Below are 19,439 nucleotides of genomic sequence, written 5' to 3' on the forward strand. Positions count from 1 at the left end.
CGCTGTCTGTCTTCAAGGCTGGGGCTTGTGTCAAACAAAGGCCTTGTTTATTCCTTACTGACGCCCCTCGTGGAACATCGCTGTGCTCCCAGCCTAAGTTTAATGCTAAATCCCTGCACTCTGGGATTATGCCATCTGGGAACCGTCATCCGGAGTACTGCGTCTGGGAATGCCGCCCCTGTCTCTGTCTCTTCCAACTCATACTTACCTGGCAGGGGAGATACCATGATCAAGAAGGTGGTTCACCCAGGGCGAGGCCCAGCCATTGCACTCCGGTTGTTCTGACCACTGCGAATTCCCCAAATGTGGGAATCTCGACTGCATAATTTCTGGTAGTGGGGGACTGCGTTCGCGCTCTCCCCTGATTGTTTTGTTGAAAAGAATATCAAGTGATTTGTACTTTTGATTGGAGGGGAGGAAATAGTACTATGGAGAATATTGCCCTCTTTAAGATGTGGGAATGGGTGTGGCTTCAGATTTGGAACAGGGCACGTGAACTCAGGCTTACCATGAGCGTTTTGACTTGGGCAACTAGGGACTTTGGCTGTTCTTGACAATGTTGCTGTATTTACTTTGGTTTCTCTTCATAACGCACAAGTCTTTCGCCTTTTACTAAAGACTTCCGTGGAGAGGAATACCAATGAGTTCAACCTATTTTTAGCAGGCTTTGCCATTTGGCTGAGCCTTGTACAGTTGTGAAAAGAAAGAAAGCTGTCCTTAACGAGACCACGGTGCTTGACCATGGAGTGCTTGGATGTGTGCCAAAGCAGCAGCCACTGCTATGTCCCTTGGAAAGAACTGCACCATGACAAGGGTGAAACGTGTCAGGAGGGTGACTCAGGAAGCAAACAGTTGGGGCTCATCGCTTCTCGGCCTTTTGGCTAAGATCAAGTGGTGTTGCGGAAAAATACAGCACAGAGAGAGCTAACAACGAGACAGCAATGGCCGCAAGGGGCCAAAAAGAGCAGTCGATCCCAAGGGTTGGGCTGAGACACACGCTACGATTCCAGGCAACCACGGAAGACTACAAACTGCAGTCCAGAGAGTTCTTTGGCAGGCAAGTCATAATTGGGCAGCTACAACTGAAGGTGGAGGAGGTGCACTGCATCCAGTGGAACCAGCAGGAGAAGGCGTTCGACGTTACACTGAGGACCGAGGAGATCTACCGGAGTGTGGCTGAAATTTGCCGAGCAGAGGCAGGGGTAAGGCCGCTAGCCGGCTACAGAGTACTGAACCTGGACAGACCTAATTTCAGAACAATAACTGTGCATATGTACAACCCCTTTGTTAATGACTCAGCACTAGCTGCATTCCTGGGGCAGTATGGAGAGGTGGTGACGGCTGCAAGGCATATAAAGGACACCCTGGGGTTTTGGACTGGACGGCGCCAGTTCCAGGTACTGCTGTATCATGACGCAGAAGGTCCAGGAGGCCTGAAACATCCACCTGCCTTCTTCAGCCTTGGTGGAGATCGTGGGTATCTATTTTACCCACGGCAACCTGCTTTCTGCAGGAAGTGCAGACAGTCAGGACATTCAGAGGCAGGCTGTGGGGAAACAAGATGCCGTTTCTGTGGGCAAGCAGGGCATTCCGCCAAGGACTGCACAGAGCCAAGGACGTGCCATGGATGCGGTGGAACTGACCACCTGTACCGAGGTTGTCCTGGCCGCAAGAAAACTTTTGCGGAGGCTGCCAAACCGACTGAGGCTGGCGAGCCGAGTAGGGGAGCCACACAGAATGACGGGGAGAGGACGGTACAGGAGGGCTCCGGAGCTGACGCGTTGGGGAGTAAAGGGGAGGCAGCGCCCCGGGATGAGGGCACCGCCGGAACAGACGGAATGGCCAAGGCATCCACAGACATTATGGACGAGTTTCCTGTCCTCACTTCCGATCCTGCTCCCTCCAAATCAAAGCAAGGGGCACGGAAAGGGTCGCAGGCATTCGGAACAGGACTCTCGACAGAGCTTGGAGAGAGTGGGGAGGGGGTACGGAGCAAAAAGTCAAAGGGGGGACAGACCAACAAGGGTGGGATTGAGGGGGGGAGGGGAGGGGGAACAGGTCAGCATAAGAGAGCCGCTGATAAAGTGGAGGAAGGAGGGGCCCAGGAGCAGAAGGATGGGGATACGGGTCAAGAGGTGGGAGGGGAGATGGGTGAGCAGTCATTGGGAGAAGCAGCTGCCATACTAACAGACGGTTTAGGCCTGAGCTTCGATCTTCCCCCAGGCCTGCTCATGCTGTCGTCCCCCTTAGGGGAGGACGCTTATGAGGGGCTTAACAGACCAACAACGTCGCCAAACGCAGTGCCGTTTTCCTGGGCTGACGAGATGGATAAAGAGAATGTATACCTTTAGGGTAGTGGGAACCAGCAATAGGAATCTTTATTTAAGATGCACAATGGGTTTTTTTAAGGTTCTCACTATAAACGCAAGGGGAATGAGGGACCCAGTTAAAAGAAGGGTTGTTTTTAATTTTGTGGAGTCGCACCAGGTTGCCTTTTGTTTTTTGCAGGAGGTACATTTACGGGATGGGGGGGACGTGGGGATTTTTTCGAGGGAGTGGACAAAAGGGGACTCAGTTTGGAGCGTAGGGGGGGTCCACTCTACTGGGGTTGGGATTTTATTTGGGTTTCAAGAGATCAAGGTGGAGTCTTCCTTTGTTATTGTCCAGGGGAGGATAATGGGCGCAGACATCACATGGGGGACAGTCAAGCTTAGGGTTATTGTGGTCTATGGAGCACAAACTCCAACAGAAAGGCAAGAGATGGCTGGTCAATTGGAGCCGCACCTGGCCACCAGTAGGCAGGTAGTGATAGGGGGTGATTTTAATGTTGAGTTGGGCAAGGGGGGAGATACCAGCGATGGGTTTATTTCCAACCTCATGGCTAAACATGGCCTGGTAGATGGGGCGAGGGAGGTCAGGCCACAGGTAACAGGTCCCACATGGCGCAACTCTAGGGGCATCGTTAAATGTTTGGATTATGTTTTTCTTTCCAAGTCTTTCAGGCTATTGGCAGGCAGACTGCTCCCTGTGTTCTTCTCAGATCATGACGGGCTGCTATTGGAAGTGCACTCAGATGTGCCAGTGTTTGGAACTGGGTACTGGCACCTTAACGTCAGCATCCTGGAGGAGGAGGTTTTCAACCAACATTTCCGTTCATTTTTCAAAGGCCTGGAAGGACTAAGGTCATTGTGTTCCGGAGTAATTGAGTGGTGGGAGGTTGCTAAAAAGCGGATACAATTTTTTTGTTTAAAGTATTGTAAAAGGAAGGCGAGTATGGCGAGGAGGGAGGTGTTTCGCCTTCAGCACCTTCTCGAACGTGAGTACGCCGGGGGAAACTGGGGCGGCATTATAAATCAGCAGGCTTGTGACTCCCTTAAAGCACAGCTTAGGGACGTATATGAGGGTAAGGCCAGGGCATACCTGTTGCGATCACGTGAAACATTCCGTGAGGAGTTCGAGACGTGTTCCGCTGCTTTCTTCAGCTCAGTACGGGCTGATAGGGCAAAACAGGTAGTGACCGGGTTAATGGACAAGCAGGGCAGGGTGGTGTCAGAAGGGGTAGAGATGGTGCAGGCTGCCACGGACTACTATCGCACAAGGTTTAGGGAGAAAGACATAGAGGTAGGAGGAGGAGAGGTATTCCTGGATTTTCTGACCCAGCGGGTGCCGAAGGATATAGTACAGGCTTTGGAGGCCCCGCTCACCCTAATAGAGATTGAGTGGGCCCTCCAGAGAATGAAGAGGCGGAAGGTGCCTGGCATCGATGGGCTCCCAGCAGAGTTTTATCTCAAGTTCTGGGATGTACTTGGGCCGGTAGTGTTGGAGGTGTTGTCCGCAATACTCTGCACAGGTACAATGGGAGGTTCTGCGGCCACCGGAGTTATCTCACTTCTTTATAAGAAGGGGGATCGTGCCGACCTAGGGAACTGGCGACCACTGACCATGCTGTGTGTTGACTACAAACTCCTGGCAAAGGTCCTAGCGGATCGTCTAGGCATAGCACTTCCTCATGTGGTCCATGTGGACCAAACATGTGGGGTAGCGGGGCGCTCAGTGAGATGGAATCTACAGCTCATTCGGGACGCTGTCGCGTGGGCGGAAGACCGGCACCTGCCACTGATGGTGGTTGGTCTCGACCAGGCAAAAGCGTTTGACAGGGTTCATTGGGGTTTTATGTTTAGAGTTTTGCAGAGGTTAGGCTTCAGTCAGGCTTTTATGGGATGGTTACGCATATTGTACACAGGTGTAGGGAGCATGGTTTCAGTTAACGGCCACCTAGGAGACATTTTTAGTTTGCACTCAGGGGTAAGACAGGGGTGTCCGCTTTCACCACTGCTTTACATCCTTTACATGGAGCCCCTGGCGGCAGCCATTCGGGCTGATCCGGGTGTGAGAGGTTTCCTGCTACCTGGCAGTGGGGGCTTACGAGTTAAACTGTCTCAGTACGCAGATGACACCACACTGCTGCTGGACACCGACACATGCCTTCTTCGAGCCTTGGAAATTTTCCAGAGCTTTGGTAAGGTGGCTAGTGCTAAACTTAATTGTGCCAAGTCTTCTGTGAAGTTCTTTGGGCGCTGGAAAGAAAGGACGGAGGTACCAGGGGGGCTGACGCTCTGCACGGGACCGCTGAAGGTACTAGGGGTCAGCTTTGAGACAGCCCATAGTGCCACGGCCAACTGGACTAGGCGCTTTATGGCAGTCCAGAAGAAGTTTGCTCTCTGGAAGAGCAGGGGCCTGACTTTGATAGGGAAAGTACTGGTTCTGAAGGTAGATATTATGCCATCTCTTGTGTACTTGGCATACATATACCCAATGCCAGTCAGTATGAGGAGACCTATTATGCGCCTCGTGTTCACTTTCTTGTGGGGAGGGAGATATGAGTATGTGGCGAGGGCCCGCATGCTGGCAGGGATTGAAGCAGGGGGAAGAGATGTCCCACACCTCCCGTTGAAGCTAGACTGCATATTTGTTTCTTTTTTGTGGAGGGAGATGTCAACTCCAGTCGTACACCCATCAGGACACTTCCTGCGGCTCTATTTTTCCTATCAGGCCAGGCGCGTGTTGGTCTGGAACAATTTAGGGCCCCGGGTGGAGCAACAGCCATGGCATTACCAGTACGCAGCCAGGTGGCTGCGGGCCCATCCCGAGGCCTCAGAAACCAGTGTCAGACTGAACCACAAATTCCTTTATAAAGTTGTCAGACAGAGAGTGATCGCACCGGCAGTGGTTGGGATCCCGAAGAGTATTTGGAAGGGGATACAGCCACGGGGGCTGGACAATGGTCTCAAAGATCTCAATTGGCTATGCCTTCACAAATGTCTGCCAGTGCGAGATGTAATGTACCGGCATAGTTTAGCAAGATCCCCTGTGTGCCCGAGGGAAGGCTGTATGGGGGAAGAAACTGTCAGGCATGTCATGTGGGACTGTCCCTTTGCTAGTATTGTGTGGAGTAGAGCAGCGACATGGCTGGGGAGGTTAGACCCTGGGTTTAAATTGACATGGACTAGGGTGGTAGAAGGGGGAGGTTTGGGGAGTAAACATTTCCTTACGTGGCTAATTATAAGCCTGGTTAAGAGGAGTTTGTGGGTGGCTAGGCAAGACCTGGTGGGAAAAAACAGGGAAAGTCGCTTGGAGGGGGTGTTAAAGAGAGTGGAATTAGATATAAAGGGGAGGATTGAACGGGACATCAGGAAGTGGGGGAAGCATGCTGCCTTGGAAAGGTGGAAAGGAGGTTTTGGGTGGGGATGGTGAATCCTGAAGACATTGCATAAGTGTATTTTGTGTTTTTTTTGTGTATTGACAAATGCTGGTTACTGACATGTAACTGTGAAATATAATTAAGTTGCATGATGCAAAACGTGAAGTTTGTATGTTTGAAATTGTATGATTTGTGTACAGAATTTTGATAATAAAAAAAAAAAAAAAAAAAAAAAAAAAAAAAATCTGTTCTTATCAGTTTAATATCTGATATGTCCTCTATATGAGAATAACGTATTAAGCAGATTTTTAGCATCGGGAGATGAAAAAGGGGCTTGCTCCGTTCACTCCACGCATTGACCCGGTATTGCAGCATTGCCGGGAATGGTGCACTCCTCAAATGCCTTGTGGACAACCAAACACCAATCCAAATGGATCTGTTGATTAGCTTCACACTTTAATGAACGACGAGGATCTCATTCGCTGTCTGTCTTCAAGGCTGGGGCTTGTGTCAAACAAAGGCCTTGTTTATTCCTTACTGACGCCCCTCGTGGAACATCGCTGTGCTCCCAGCCTGAGCTTAATGCTAAAGGACTGCACTCTGGGATTATGCCATCTGGGAACCGTCATCCGGAGTACTGCATCTGGGAATGCCGCCCCTGTCTCTGTCTCTTCCAACTCATACTTACCTGGCAGGGGAGATACCATGATCAAGAAGGTGGTTCACCCAGGGCGAGGCCCAGCCATTGCACTCCGGTTGTTCTGACCACTGCAAATTCCCCAAATGTGGGAATCTCGACTGCATAATTTCTGGTAGTGGGGGACTGCGTTCGTGCTCTCCCCTGATTGTTTTGTTGAAAAGAATATCAAGTGGTTGTACTTTTGATTGGAGGGGAGGAAATAGTACTATGGAGAATATTGCCCTCTTTAAGATGTGGGAATGGGTGTGGCTTCAGATTTGGAACAGGGTGAAATGTGTCAGGAGGGTGACTCAGGAAGCAAACAGTTGGGGCTCATCGCTTCTCGGCCTTTTGGCTAAGATCAAGTGTAGTATCTGTTCTTATCAGTTTAATATCTGATATGTCCTCTATATGAGGATAACGTATTAAGCAGATTTTTAGCATCGGGAGATGAAAAAGGGGCTTGCCCCGTTCACTCCACGCATTGACCCGGTATTGCAGCATTGCCGGGAACGGTGCACTCCTCAAATGCCTTGTGGACAACCAAACACCAATCCAAATGGATCAGTCTGTTGATTAGCTTCACACTTTAATGAACGACGAGGATCTCATTCGCTGTCTGTCTTCAAGGCTGGGGCTTGTGTCAAACAAAGGCCTTGTTTATTCCTTTCTGACGCCCCTCGTGGAACATCGCTGTGCTCCCAGCCTGAGCTTAATGCTAAAGGGCTGCACTCTGGGATTATGCCATCTGGGAACCGTCATCCGGAGTACTGCATCTGGGAATGCCGCCCCTGTCTCTGTCTCTTCCAACTCATACTTACCTGGCAGGGGAGATACCATGATCAAGAAGGTGGTTCACCCAGGGCGAGGCCCAGCCATTGCACTCCGGTTGTTCTGACCACTGCGAATTCCCCAAATGTGGGAATCTCGACTGCATAATTTCTGGTAGTGGGGGACTGCGTTCGCGCTCTCCCCTGATTGTTTTGTTGAAAAGAATATCAAGTGATTTGTACTTTTGATTGGAGGGGAGGAAATAGTACTATGGAGAATATTGCCCTCTTTAAGATGTGGGAATGGGTGTGGCTTCAGATTTGGAACAGGGTGAAACGTGTCAGGAGGGTGACTCAGGAAGCAAACAGTTGGGGCTCATCGCTTCTCGGCCTTTTGGCTAAGATCAAGTGTAGTATCTGTTCTTATCAGTTTAATATCTGATATGTCCTCTATATGAGGATAACGTATTAAGCAGATTTTTAGCATCGGGAGATGAAAAAGGGGCTTGCCCCGTTCACTCCACGCATTGACCCGGTATTGCAGCATTGCCGGGAACGGTGCACTCCTCAAATGCCTTGTGGACAACCAAACACCAATCCAAATGTATCTGTTGATTAGCTTCACACTTTAATGAACGACGAGGATCTCATTCGCTGTCTGTCTTCAAGGCTGGGGATTGTGTCAAACAAAGGCCTTGTTTATTCCTTACTGACGCCCCTCGTGGAACATCGCTGTGCTCCCAGCCTGAGCTTAATGCTAAAGGACTGCACTCTGGGATTATGCCATCTGGGAACCGTCATCCGGAGTACTGCATCTGGGAATGCCGCCCCTGTCTCTGTCTCTTCCAACTCATACTTACCTGGCAGGGGAGATACCATGATCAAGAAGGTGGTTCACCCAGGGCGAGGCCCAGCCATTGCACTCCGGTTGTTCTGACCACTGCAAATTCCCCAAATGTGGGAATCTCGACTGCATAATTTCTGGTAGTGGGGGACTGCGTTCGCGCTCTCCCCTGATTGTTTTGTTGAAAAGAATATCAAGTGGTTGTACTTTTGATTGGAGGGGAGGAAATAGTACTATGGAGAATATTGCCCTCTTTAAGATGTGGGAATGGGTGTGGCTTCAGATTTGGAACAGGGTGAAACGTGTCAGGAGGGTGACTCAGGAAGCAAACAGTTGGGGCTCATCGCTTCTCGGCCTTTTGGCTAAGATCAAGTGTAGTATCTGTTCTTATCAGTTTAATATCTGATATGTCCTCTATATGAGGATAACGTATTAAGCAGATTTTTAGCATCGGGAGATGAAAAAGGGGCTTGCCCCGTTCACTCCACGCATTGACCCGGTATTGCAGCATTGCCGGGAATGGTGCACTCCTCAAATGCCTTGTGGACAACCAAACACCAATCCAAATGGATCAGTCTGTTGATTAGCTTCACACTTTAATGAACGACGAGGATCTCATTCGCTGTCTGTCTTCAAGGCTGGGGCTTGTGTCAAACAAAGGCCTTGTTTATTCCTTACTGACGCCCCTCGTGGAACATCGCTGTGCTCCCAGCCTAAGCTTAATGCTAAATCCCTGCACTCTGGGATTATGCCATCTGGGAACCGTCATCCAGAGTACTGCGTCTGGGAATGCCGCCCCTGTCTCTGTCTCTTCCAACTCATACTTACCTGGCAGGGGAGATACCATGATCAAGAAGGTGGTTCACCCAGGGCGAGGCCCAGCCATTGCACTCCGGTTGTTCTGACCACTGCGAATTCCCCAAATGTGGGAATCTCGACTGCATAATTTCTGGTAGTGGGGGACTGCGTTCGCGCTCTCCCCTGATTGTTTTGTTGAAAAGAATATCAAGTGGTTGTACTTTTGATTGGAGGGGAGGAAATAGTACTATGGAGAATATTGCCCTCTTTAAGATGTGGGAATGGGTGTGGCTTCAGATTTGGAACAGGGTGAAACGTGTCAGGAGGGTGACTCAGGAAGCAAACAGTTGGGGCTCATCGCTTCTCGGCCTTTTGGCTAAGATCAAGTGTAGTATCTGTTCTTATCAGTTTAATATCTGATATGTCCTCTATATGAGGATAACGTATTAAGCAGATTTTTAGCATCGGGAGATGAAAAAGGGGCTTGCTCCGTTCACTCCACGCATTGACCCGGTATTGCAGCATTGCCGGGAACGGTGCACTCCTCAAATGCCTTGTGGACAACCAAACACCAATCCAAATGTATCTGTTGATTAGCTTCACACTTTAATGAACGACGAGGATCTCATTCGCTGTCTGTCTTCAAGGCTGGGGCTTGTGTCAAACAAAGGCCTTGTTTATTCCTTTCTGATGCCCCTCGTGGAACATCGCTGTGCTCCCAGCCTGAGCTTAATGCTAAAGGGCTGCACTCTGGGATTATGCCATCTGGGAACCGTCATCCGGAGTACTGCATCTGGGAATGCCGCCCCTGTCTCTGTCTCTTCCAACTCATACTTACCTGGCAGGGGAGATACCATGATCAAGAAGGTGGTTCACCCAGGGCGAGGCCCAGCCATTGCACTCCGGTTGTTCTGACCACTGCGAATTCCCCAAATGTGGGAATCTCGACTGCATAATTTCTGGTAGTGGGGGACTGCGTTCGCACTCTCCCCTGATTGTTTTGTTGAAAAGAATATCAAGTGATTTGTACTTTTGATTGGAGGGGAGGAAATAGTACTATGGAGAATATTGCCCTCTTTAAGATGTGGGAATGGGTGTGGCTTCAGATTTGGAACAGGGCACGTGAACTCAGGCTTACCATGAGCGTTTTGACTTGGGCAACTAGGGACTTTGGCTGTTCTTGACAATGTTGCTGTACTTACTTTGGTTTCTCTTCATAGCGCACAAGTCTTTCGCCTTTTACTAGACTTCAGTGGAGAGGAATACCAATGAGTTCAACCTATTTTTAGCAGGCTTTGCCATTTGGCTGAGCCTTGTACAGTTGTGAAAAGAAAGAAAGCTGTCCTTAACGAGACCACGGTGCTTGACCATGGAGTGCTTGGATGTGTGCCAAAGCAGCAGCCACTGCTATGTCCCTTGGAAAGAACTGCACCATGACAAGGGTGAAACGTGTCAGGAGGGTGACTCAGGAAGCAAACAGTTGGGGCTCATCGCTTCTCGGCCTTTTGGCTAAGATCAAGTGGTGTTGCGGAAAAATACAGCACAGAGAGAGCTAACAACGAGACAGCAATGGCCGCAAGGGGCCAAAAAGAGCAGTCGATCCCAAGGGTCGGGCTGAGACACACGCTACGATTCCAGGCAACCACGGAAGACTACAAACTGCAGTCCAGAGAGTTCTTTGGCAGGCAAGTCATAATTGGGCAGCTACAACTGAAGGTGGAGGAGGTGCACTGCATCCAGTGGAACCAGCAGGAGAAGGCGTTCGACGTTACACTGAGGACCGAGGAGATCTACCGGAGTGTGGCTGAAATTTGCCGAGCAGAGGCAGGGGTAAGGCCGCTAGCCGGCTACAGAGTACTGAACCTGGACAGACCTAATTTCAGAACAATAACTGTGCATATGTACAACCCCTTTGTTAATGACTCAGCACTAGCTGCATTCCTGGGGCAGTATGGAGAGGTGGTGACGGCTGCAAGGCATATAAAGGACACCCTGGGGTTTTGGACTGGACGGCGCCAGTTCCAGGTACTGCTGTATCATGACGCAGAAGGTCCAGGAGGCCTGAAACATCCACCTGCCTTCTTCAGCCTTGGTGGAGATCGTGGGTATCTATTTTACCCACGGCAACCTGCTTTCTGCAGGAAGTGCAGACAGTCAGGACATTCAGAGGCAGGCTGTGGGGAAACAAGATGCCGTTTCTGTGGGCAAGCAGGGCATTCCGCCAAGGACTGCACAGAGCCAAGGACGTGCCATGGATGCGGTGGAACTGACCACCTGTACCGAGGTTGGCCTGGCCGCAAGAAAACTTTTGCGGAGGCTGCCAAACCGACTGAGGCTGGCGAGCCGAGTAGGGGAGCCACACAGAATGACGGGGAGAGGACGGTACAGGAGGGCTCCGGAGCTGACGCGTTGGGGAGTAAAGGGGAGGCAGCGCCCCGGGATGAGGGCACCGCCGGAACAGACGGAATGGCCAAGGCATCCACAGACATTATGGACGAGTTTCCTGTCCTCACTTCCGATCCTGCTCCCTCCAAATCAAAGCAAGGGGCACGGAAAGGGTCGCAGGCATTCGGAACAGGACTCTCGACAGAGCTTGGAGAGAGTGGGGAGGGGGTACGGAGCAAAAAGTCAAAGGGGGGACAGACCAACAAGGGTGGGATTGAGGGGGGGAGGGGAGGGGGAACAGGTCAGCATAAGAGAGCCGCTGATAAAGTGGAGGAAGGAGGGGCCCAGGAGCAGAAGGATGGGGATACGGGTCAAGAGGTGGGAGGGGAGATGGGTGAGCAGTCATTGGGAGAAGCAGCTGCCATACTAACAGACGGTTTAGGCCTGAGCTTCGATCTTCCCCCAGGCCTGCTCATGCTGTCGTCCCCCTTAGGGGAGGACGCTTATGAGGGGCTTAACAGACCAACAACGTCGCCAAACGCAGTGCCGTTTTCCTGGGCTGACGAGATGGATAAAGAGAATGTATACCTTTAGGGTAGTGGGAACCAGCAATAGGAATCTTTATTTAAGATGCACAATGGTTTTTTTTAAGGTTCTCACTATAAACGCAAGGGGAATGAGGGACCCAGTTAAAAGAAGGGTTGTTTTTAATTTTGTGGAGTCGCACCAGGTTGCCTTTTGTTTTTTGCAGGAGGTACATTTACGGGATGGGGGGGACGTGGGGATTTTTTCGAGGGAGTGGACAAAAGGGGACTCAGTTTGGAGCGTAGGGGGGGTCCACTCTACTGGGGTTGGGATTTTATTTGGGTTTCAAGAGATCAAGGTGGAGTCTTCCTTTGTTATTGTCCAGGGGAGGATAATGGGCGCAGACATCACATGGGGGACAGTCAAGCTTAGGGTTATTGTGGTCTATGGAGCACAAACTCCAACAGAAAGGCAAGAGATGGCTGGTCAATTGGAGCCGCACCTGGCCACCAGTAGGCAGGTAGTGATAGGGGGTGATTTTAATGTTGAGTTGGGCAAGGGGGGAGATACCAGCGATGGGTTTATTTCCAACCTCATGGCTAAACATGGCCTGGTAGATGGGGCGAGGGAGGTCAGGCCACAGGTAACAGGTCCCACATGGCGCAACTCTAGGGGCATCGTTAAATGTTTGGATTATGTTTTTCTTTCCAAGTCTTTCAGGCTATTGGCAGGCAGACTGCTCCCTGTGTTCTTCTCAGATCATGACGGGCTGCTATTGGAAGTGCACTCAGATGTGCCAGTGTTTGGAACTGGGTACTGGCACCTTAACGTCAGCATCCTGGAGGAGGAGGTTTTCAACCAACATTTCCGTTCATTTTTCAAAGGCCTGGAAGGACTAAGGTCATTGTGTTCCGGAGTAATTGAGTGGTGGGAGGTTGCTAAAAAGTGGATACAATTTTTTTGTTTAAAGTATTGTAAAAGGAAGGCGAGTATGGCGAGGAGGGAGGTGTTTCGCCTTCAGCACCTTCTCGAACGTGAGTACGCCGGGGGAAACTGGGGCGGCATTATAAATCAGCAGGCTTGTGACTCCCTTAAAGCACAGCTTAGGGACGTATATGAGGGTAAGGCCAGGGCATACCTGTTGCGATCACGTGAAACATTCCGTGAGGAGTTCGAGACGTGTTCCGCTGCTTTCTTCAGCTCAGTACGGGCTGATAGGGCAAAACAGGTAGTGACCGGGTTAATGGACAAGCAGGGCAGGGTGGTGTCAGAAGGGGTAGAGATGGTGCAGGCTGCCACGGACTACTATCGCACAAGGTTTAGGGAGAAAGACATAGAGGTAGGAGGAGGAGAGGTATTCCTGGATTTTCTGACCCAGCGGGTGCCGAAGGATATAGTACAGGCTTTGGAGGCCCCGCTCACCCTAATAGAGATTGAGTGGGCCCTCCAGAGAATGAAGAGGCGGAAGGTGCCTGGCATCGATGGGCTCCCAGCAGAGTTTTATCTCAAGTTCTGGGATGTACTTGGGCCGGTAGTGTTGGAGGTGTTGTCCGCAATACTCCGCACAGGTACAATGGGAGGTTCTGCGGCCACCGGAGTTATCTCACTTCTTTATAAGAAGGGGGATCGTGCCGACCTAGGGAACTGGCGACCACTGACCATGCTGTGTGTTGACTACAAACTCCTGGCAAAGGTCCTAGCGGATCGTCTAGGCATAGCACTTCCTCATGTGGTCCATGTGGACCAAACATGTGGGGTAGCGGGGCGCTCAGTGAGATGGAATCTACAGCTCATTCGGGACGCTGTCGCGTGGGCGGAAGACCGGCACCTGCCACTGATGGTGGTTGGTCTCGACCAGGCAAAAGCGTTTGACAGGGTTCATTGGGGTTTTATGTTTAGAGTTTTGCAGAGGTTAGGCTTCAGTCAGGCTTTTATGGGATGGTTACGCATATTGTACACAGGTGTAGGGAGCATGGTTTCAGTTAACGGCCACCTAGGAGACATTTTTAGTTTGCACTCAGGGGTAAGACAGGGGTGTCCGCTTTCACCACTGCTTTACATCCTTTACATGGAGCCCCTGGCGGCAGCCATTCGGGCTGATCCGGGTGTGAGAGGTTTCCTGCTACCTGGCAGTGGGGGCTTACGAGTTAAACTGTCTCAGTACGCAGATGACACCACACTGCTGCTGGACACCGACACATGCCTTCTTCGAGCCTTGGAAATTTTCCAGAGCTTTGGTAAGGTGGCTAGTGCTAAACTTAATTGTGCCAAGTCTTCTGTGAAGTTCTTTGGGCGCTGGAAAGAAAGGACGGAGGTACCAGGGGGGCTGACGCTCTGCACGGGACCGCTGAAGGTACTAGGGGTCAGCTTTGAGACAGCCCATAGTGCCACGGCCAACTGGACTAGGCGCTTTATGGCAGTCCAGAAGAAGTTTGCTCTCTGGAAGAGCAGGGGCCTGACTTTGATAGGGAAAGTACTGGTTCTGAAGGTAGATATTATGCCATCTCTTGTGTACTTGGCATACATATACCCAATGCCAGTCAGTATGAGGAGACCTATTATGCGCCTCGTGTTCACTTTCTTGTGGGGAGGGAGATATGAGTATGTGGCGAGGGCCCGCATGCTGGCAGGGATTGAAGCAGGGGGAAGAGATGTCCCACACCTCCCGTTGAAGCTAGACTGCATATTTGTTTCTTTTTTGTGGAGGGAGATGTCAACTCCAGTCGTACACCCATCAGGACACTTCCTGCGGCTCTATTTTTCCTATCAGGCCAGGCGCGTGTTGGTCTGGAACAATTTAGGGCCCCGGGTGGAGCAACAGCCATGGCATTACCAGTACGCAGCCAGGTGGCTGCGGGCCCATCCCGAGGCCTCAGAAACCAGTGTCAGACTGAACCACAAATTCCTTTATAAAGTTGTCAGACAGAGAGTGATCGCACCGGCAGTGGTTGGGATCCCGAAGAGTATTTGGAAGGGGATACAGCCACGGGGGCTGGACAATGGTCTCAAAGATCTCAATTGGCTATGCCTTCACAAATGTCTGCCAGTGCGAGATGTAATGTACCGGCATAGTTTAGCAAGATCCCCTGTGTGCCCGAGGGAAGGCTGTATGGGGGAAGAAACTGTCAGGCATGTCATGTGGGACTGTCCCTTTGCTAGTATTGTGTGGAGTAGAGCAGCGACATGGCTGGGGAGGTTAGACCCTGGGTTTAAATTGACATGGACTAGGGTGGTAGAAGGGGGAGGTTTGGGGAGTAAACATTTCCTTACGTGGCTAATTATAAGCCTGGTTAAGAGGAGTTTGTGGGTGGCTAGGCAAGACCTGGTGGGAAAAAACAGGGAAAGTCGCTTGGAGGGGGTGTTAAAGAGAGTGGAATTAGATATAAAGGGGAGGATTGAACGGGACATCAGGAAGTGGGGGAAGCATGCTGCCTTGGAAAGGTGGAAAGGAGGTTTTGGGTGGGGATGGTGAATCCTGAAGACATTGCATAAGTGTATTTTGTGTTTTTTTTATGTATTGACAAATGCTGGTTACTGACATGTAACTGTGAAATATAATTAAGTTGCATGATGCAAAACGTGAAGTTTGTATGTTTGAAATTGTATGATTTGTGTACAGAATTTTGATAATAAAAAAAAAAAAAAAAAAAGAAAAAAAAAAATCTGTTCTTATCAGTTTAATATCTGATATGTCCTCTATATGAGGATAACGTATTAAGCAGATTTTTAGCATCGGGAGATGAAAAAGGGGCTTGCTCCGTTCACTCCACGCATTGACCCGGTATTGCAGCATTGCCGGGAACGGTGCACTCCTCAAATGCCTTGTGGACAACCAAACACCAATCCAAATGGATCTGTTGATTAGCTTCACACTTTAATGAACGACGAGGATCTCATTCGCTGTCTGTCTTCAAGGCTGGGGATTGTGTCAAACAAAGGCCTTGTTTATTCCTTACTGACGCCCCTCGTGGAACATCGCTGTGCTCCCAGCCTGAGCTTAATGCTAAAGGGCTGCACTCTGGGATTATGCCATCTGGGAACCGTCATCCGGAGTACTGCATCTGGGAATGCCGCCCCTGTCTCTGTCTCTTCCAACTCATACTTACCTGGCAGGGGAGATACCATGATCAAGAAGGTGGTTCACCCAGGGCGAGACCCAGCCATTGCACTCCGGTTGTTCTGACCACTGCGAATTCCCCAAATGTGGGAATCTCGACTGCATAATTTCTGGTAGTGGGGGACTGCGTTCGCGCTCTCCCCTGATTGTTTTGTTGAAAAGAATATCAAGTGATTTGTACTTTTGACTGGAGGGGAGGAAATAGTACTATGGAGAATATTGCCCTCTTTAAGATGTGGGAATGGGTGTGGCTTCAGATTTGGAACAGGGCACGTGAACTCAGGCTTACCATGAGCGTTTTGACTTGGGCAACTAGGGACTTTGGCTGTTCTTGACAATGTTGCTGTACTTACTTTGGTTTCTCTTCATAACGCACAAGTCTTTCGCCTTTTACTAAAGACTTCCGTGGAGAGGAATACCAATGAGTTCAACCTATTTTTAGCAGGCTTTGCCATTTGGCTGAGCCTTGTACAGTTGTGAAAAGAAAGAAAGCTGTCCTTAACGAGACCACGGTGCTTGACCATGGAGTGCTTGGATGTGTGCCAAAGCAGCAGCCACTGCTATGTCCCTTGGAAAGAACTGCACCATGACAAGGGTGAAACGTGTCAGGAGGGTGACTCAGGAAGCAAACAGTTGGGGCTCATCGCTTCTCGGCCTTTTGGCTAAGATCAAGTGGTGTTGCGGAAAAATACAGCACAGAGAGAGCTAACAACGAGACAGCAATGGCCGCAAGGGGCCAAAAAGAGCAGTCGATCCCAAGGGTCGGGCTGAGACACACGCTACGATTCCAGGCAACCACGGAAGACTACAAACTGCAGTCCAGAGAGTTCTTTGGCAGGCAAGTCATAATTGGGCAGCTACAACTGAAGGTGGAGGAGGTGCACTGCATCCAGTGGAACCAGCAGGAGAAGGCGTTCGACGTTACACTGAGGACCGAGGAGATCTACCGGAGTGTGGCTGAAATTTGCCGAGCAGAGGCAGGGGTAAGGCCGCTAGCCGGCTACAGAGTACTGAACCTGGACAGACCTAATTTCAGAACAATAACTGTGCATATGTACAACCCCTTTGTTAATGACTCAGCACTAGCTGCATTCCTGGGGCAGTATGGAGAGGTGGTGACGGCTGCAAGGCATATAAAGGACACCCTGGGGTTTTGGACTGGACGGCGCCAGTTCCAGGTACTGCTGTATCATGACGCAGAAGGTCCAGGAGGCCTGAAACATCCACCTGCCTTCTTCAGCCTTGGTGGAGATCGTGGGTATCTATTTTACCCACGGCAACCTGCTTTCTGCAGGAAGTGCAGACAGTCAGGACATTCAGAGGCAGGCTGTGGGGAAACAAGATGCCGTTTCTGTGGGCAAGCAGGGCATTCCGCCAAGGACTGCACAGAGCCAAGGACGTGCCATGGATGCGGTGGAACTGACCACCTGTACCGAGGTTGTCCTGGCCGCAAGAAAACTTTTGCGGAGGCTGCCAAACCGACTGAGGCTGGCGAGCCGAGTAGGGGAGCCACACAGAATGACGGGGAGAGGACGGTACAGGAGGGCTCCGGAGCTGACGCGTTGGGGAGTAAAGGGGAGGCAGCGCCCCGGGATGAGGGCACCGCCGGAACAGACGGAATGGCCAAGGCATCCACAGACATTATGGACGAGTTTCCTGTCCTCACTTCCGATCCTGCTCCCTCCAAATCAAAGCAAGGGGCACGGAAAGGGTCGCAGGCATTCGGAACAGGACTCTCGACAGAGCTTGGAGAGAGTGGGGAGGGGGTACGGAGCAAAAAGTCAAAGGGGGGACAGACCAACAAGGGTGGGATTGAGGGGGGGAGGGGAGGGGGAACAGGTCAGCATAAGAGAGCCGCTGATAAAGTGGAGGAAGGAGGGGCCCAGGAGCAGAAGGATGGGGATACGGGTCAAGAGGTGGGAGGGGAGATGGGTGAGCAGTCATTGGGAGAAGCAGCTGCCATACTAACAGACGGTTTAGGCCTGAGCTTCGATCTTCCCCCAGGCCTGCTCATGCTGTCGTCCCCCTTAGGGGAGGACGCTTATGAGGGGCTTAACAGACCAACAACGTCGCCAAACGCAGTGCCGTTTTCCTGGGCTGACGAGATGGATAAAGAGAATGTATACCTTTAGGGTAGTGGGAACCAGCAATAGGAATCTTTATTTAAGATGCACAATGGGTTTTTTTAAGGTTCTCACTATAAACGCAAGGGGAATGAGGGACCCAGTTAAAAGAAGGGTTGTTTTTAATTTTGTGGAGTCGCACCAGGTTGCCTTTTGTTTTTTGCAGGAGGTACATTTACGGGATGGGGGGGACGTGGGGATTTTTTCGAGGGAGTGGACAAAAGGGGACTCAGTTTGGAGCGTAGGGGGGGTCCACTCTACTGGGGTTGGGATTTTATTTGGGTTTCAAGAGATCAAGGTGGAGTCTTCCTTTGTTATTGTCCAGGGGAGGATAATGGGCGCAGACATCACATGGGGGACAGTCAAGCTTAGGGTTATTGTGGTCTATGGAGCACAAACTCCAACAGAAAGGCAAGAGATGGCTGGTCAATTGGAGCCGCACCTGGCCACCAGTAGGCAGGTAGTGATAGGGGGTGATTTTAATGTTGAGTTGGGCAAGGGGGGAGATACCAGCGATGGGTTTATTTCCAACCTCATGGCTAAACATGGCCTGGTAGATGGGGCGAGGGAGGTCAGGCCACAGGTAACAGGTCCCACATGGCGCAACTCTAGGGGCATCGTTAAATGTTTGGATTATGTTTTTCTTTCCAAGTCTTTCAGGCTATTGGCAGGCAGACTGCTCCCTGTGTTCTTCTCAGATCATGACGGGCTGCTATTGGAAGTGCACTCAGATGTGCCAGTGTTTGGAACTGGGTACTGGCACCTTAACGTCAGCATCCTGGAGGAGGAGGTTTTCAACCAACATTTCCGTTCATTTTTCAAAGGCCTGGAAGGACTAAGGTCATTGTGTTCCGGAGTAATTGAGTGGTGGGAGGTTGCTAAAAAGCGGATACAATTTTTTTGTTTAAAGTATTGTAAAAGGAAGGCGAGTATGGCGAGGAGGGAGGTGTTTCGCCTTCAGCACCTTCTCGAACGTGAGTACGCCGGGGGAAACTGGGGCGGCATTATAAATCAGCAGGCTTGTGACTCCCTTAAAGCACAGCTTAGGGACGTATATGAGGGTAAGGCCAGGGCATACCTGTTGCGATCACGTGAAACATTCCGTGAGGAGTTCGAGACGTGTTCCGCTGCTTTCTTCAGCTCAGTACGGGCTGATAGGGCAAAACAGGTAGTGACCGGGTTAATGGACAAGCAGGGCAGGGTGGTGTCAGAAGGGGTAGAGATGGTGCAGGCTGCCACGGACTACTATCGCACAAGGTTTAGGGAGAAAGACATAGAGGTAGGAGGAGGAGAGGTATTCCTGGATTTTCTGACCCAGCGGGTGCCGAAGGATATAGTACAGGCTTTGGAGGCCCCGCTCACCCTAATAGAGATTGAGTGGGCCCTCCAGAGAATGAAGAGGCGGAAGGTGCCTGGCATCGATGGGCTCCCAGCAGAGTTTTATCTCAAGTTCTGGGATGTACTTGGGCCGGTAGTGTTGGAGGTGTTGTCCGCAAT

The 19,439-nt window shown here is 50.8% G+C and overlaps 15 non-coding genes and 1 pseudogene across 15 annotated transcripts; all 16 read left to right on the forward strand.

The window, feature by feature from the left end:
• The first annotated feature begins 200 nt into the window (after nt 1-200).
• On the forward strand, nt 201-364 carry LOC142961156 (U1 spliceosomal RNA). The gene has a single exon (XR_012956615.1). It is a non-coding gene; the product is annotated as a U1 spliceosomal RNA (small nuclear RNA).
• A 204-nt stretch (nt 365-568) lies between these two features.
• LOC142961435 (U5 spliceosomal RNA) lies at nt 569-685 on the forward strand. Its single transcript, XR_012956845.1, has one exon. It is a non-coding gene; the product is annotated as a U5 spliceosomal RNA (small nuclear RNA).
• Nucleotides 686-5,897: 5,212 nt separating this feature from the next.
• LOC142961364 (U2 spliceosomal RNA) lies at nt 5,898-6,098 on the forward strand (annotated as a pseudogene).
• A 283-nt stretch (nt 6,099-6,381) lies between these two features.
• Nucleotides 6,382-6,545, forward strand: LOC142961230 (U1 spliceosomal RNA). The gene has a single exon (XR_012956682.1). It is a non-coding gene; the product is annotated as a U1 spliceosomal RNA (small nuclear RNA).
• A 170-nt stretch (nt 6,546-6,715) lies between these two features.
• On the forward strand, nt 6,716-6,906 carry LOC142961248 (U2 spliceosomal RNA). Its single transcript, XR_012956698.1, has one exon. It is a non-coding gene; the product is annotated as a U2 spliceosomal RNA (small nuclear RNA).
• A 287-nt stretch (nt 6,907-7,193) lies between these two features.
• Nucleotides 7,194-7,357, forward strand: LOC142961158 (U1 spliceosomal RNA). Its single transcript, XR_012956616.1, has one exon. It is a non-coding gene; the product is annotated as a U1 spliceosomal RNA (small nuclear RNA).
• Nucleotides 7,358-7,528: 171 nt separating this feature from the next.
• LOC142961249 (U2 spliceosomal RNA) lies at nt 7,529-7,719 on the forward strand. Its single transcript, XR_012956699.1, has one exon. It is a non-coding gene; the product is annotated as a U2 spliceosomal RNA (small nuclear RNA).
• A 283-nt stretch (nt 7,720-8,002) lies between these two features.
• On the forward strand, nt 8,003-8,166 carry LOC142961215 (U1 spliceosomal RNA). Its single transcript, XR_012956668.1, has one exon. It is a non-coding gene; the product is annotated as a U1 spliceosomal RNA (small nuclear RNA).
• A 170-nt stretch (nt 8,167-8,336) lies between these two features.
• Nucleotides 8,337-8,527, forward strand: LOC142961283 (U2 spliceosomal RNA). The gene has a single exon (XR_012956730.1). It is a non-coding gene; the product is annotated as a U2 spliceosomal RNA (small nuclear RNA).
• A 287-nt stretch (nt 8,528-8,814) lies between these two features.
• LOC142961160 (U1 spliceosomal RNA) lies at nt 8,815-8,978 on the forward strand. The gene has a single exon (XR_012956618.1). It is a non-coding gene; the product is annotated as a U1 spliceosomal RNA (small nuclear RNA).
• A 170-nt stretch (nt 8,979-9,148) lies between these two features.
• On the forward strand, nt 9,149-9,339 carry LOC142961276 (U2 spliceosomal RNA). Its single transcript, XR_012956724.1, has one exon. It is a non-coding gene; the product is annotated as a U2 spliceosomal RNA (small nuclear RNA).
• Nucleotides 9,340-9,622: 283 nt separating this feature from the next.
• Nucleotides 9,623-9,786, forward strand: LOC142961219 (U1 spliceosomal RNA). Its single transcript, XR_012956672.1, has one exon. It is a non-coding gene; the product is annotated as a U1 spliceosomal RNA (small nuclear RNA).
• A 204-nt stretch (nt 9,787-9,990) lies between these two features.
• Nucleotides 9,991-10,105, forward strand: LOC142961452 (U5 spliceosomal RNA). The gene has a single exon (XR_012956861.1). It is a non-coding gene; the product is annotated as a U5 spliceosomal RNA (small nuclear RNA).
• A 5,212-nt stretch (nt 10,106-15,317) lies between these two features.
• On the forward strand, nt 15,318-15,517 carry LOC142961341 (U2 spliceosomal RNA). The gene has a single exon (XR_012956772.1). It is a non-coding gene; the product is annotated as a U2 spliceosomal RNA (small nuclear RNA).
• A 283-nt stretch (nt 15,518-15,800) lies between these two features.
• On the forward strand, nt 15,801-15,964 carry LOC142961202 (U1 spliceosomal RNA). Its single transcript, XR_012956656.1, has one exon. It is a non-coding gene; the product is annotated as a U1 spliceosomal RNA (small nuclear RNA).
• A 204-nt stretch (nt 15,965-16,168) lies between these two features.
• Nucleotides 16,169-16,285, forward strand: LOC142961436 (U5 spliceosomal RNA). The gene has a single exon (XR_012956846.1). It is a non-coding gene; the product is annotated as a U5 spliceosomal RNA (small nuclear RNA).
• The last annotated feature ends 3,154 nt before the right edge of the window (nt 16,286-19,439 follow it).

This window comes from Anarhichas minor, unplaced genomic scaffold (genome assembly GCF_050575085.1).
Source record: "Anarhichas minor isolate MPS153535 unplaced genomic scaffold, ASM5057508v1 ptg000027l, whole genome shotgun sequence".
Taxonomy (NCBI): Eukaryota; Metazoa; Chordata; class Actinopteri; order Perciformes; family Anarhichadidae; genus Anarhichas; species Anarhichas minor.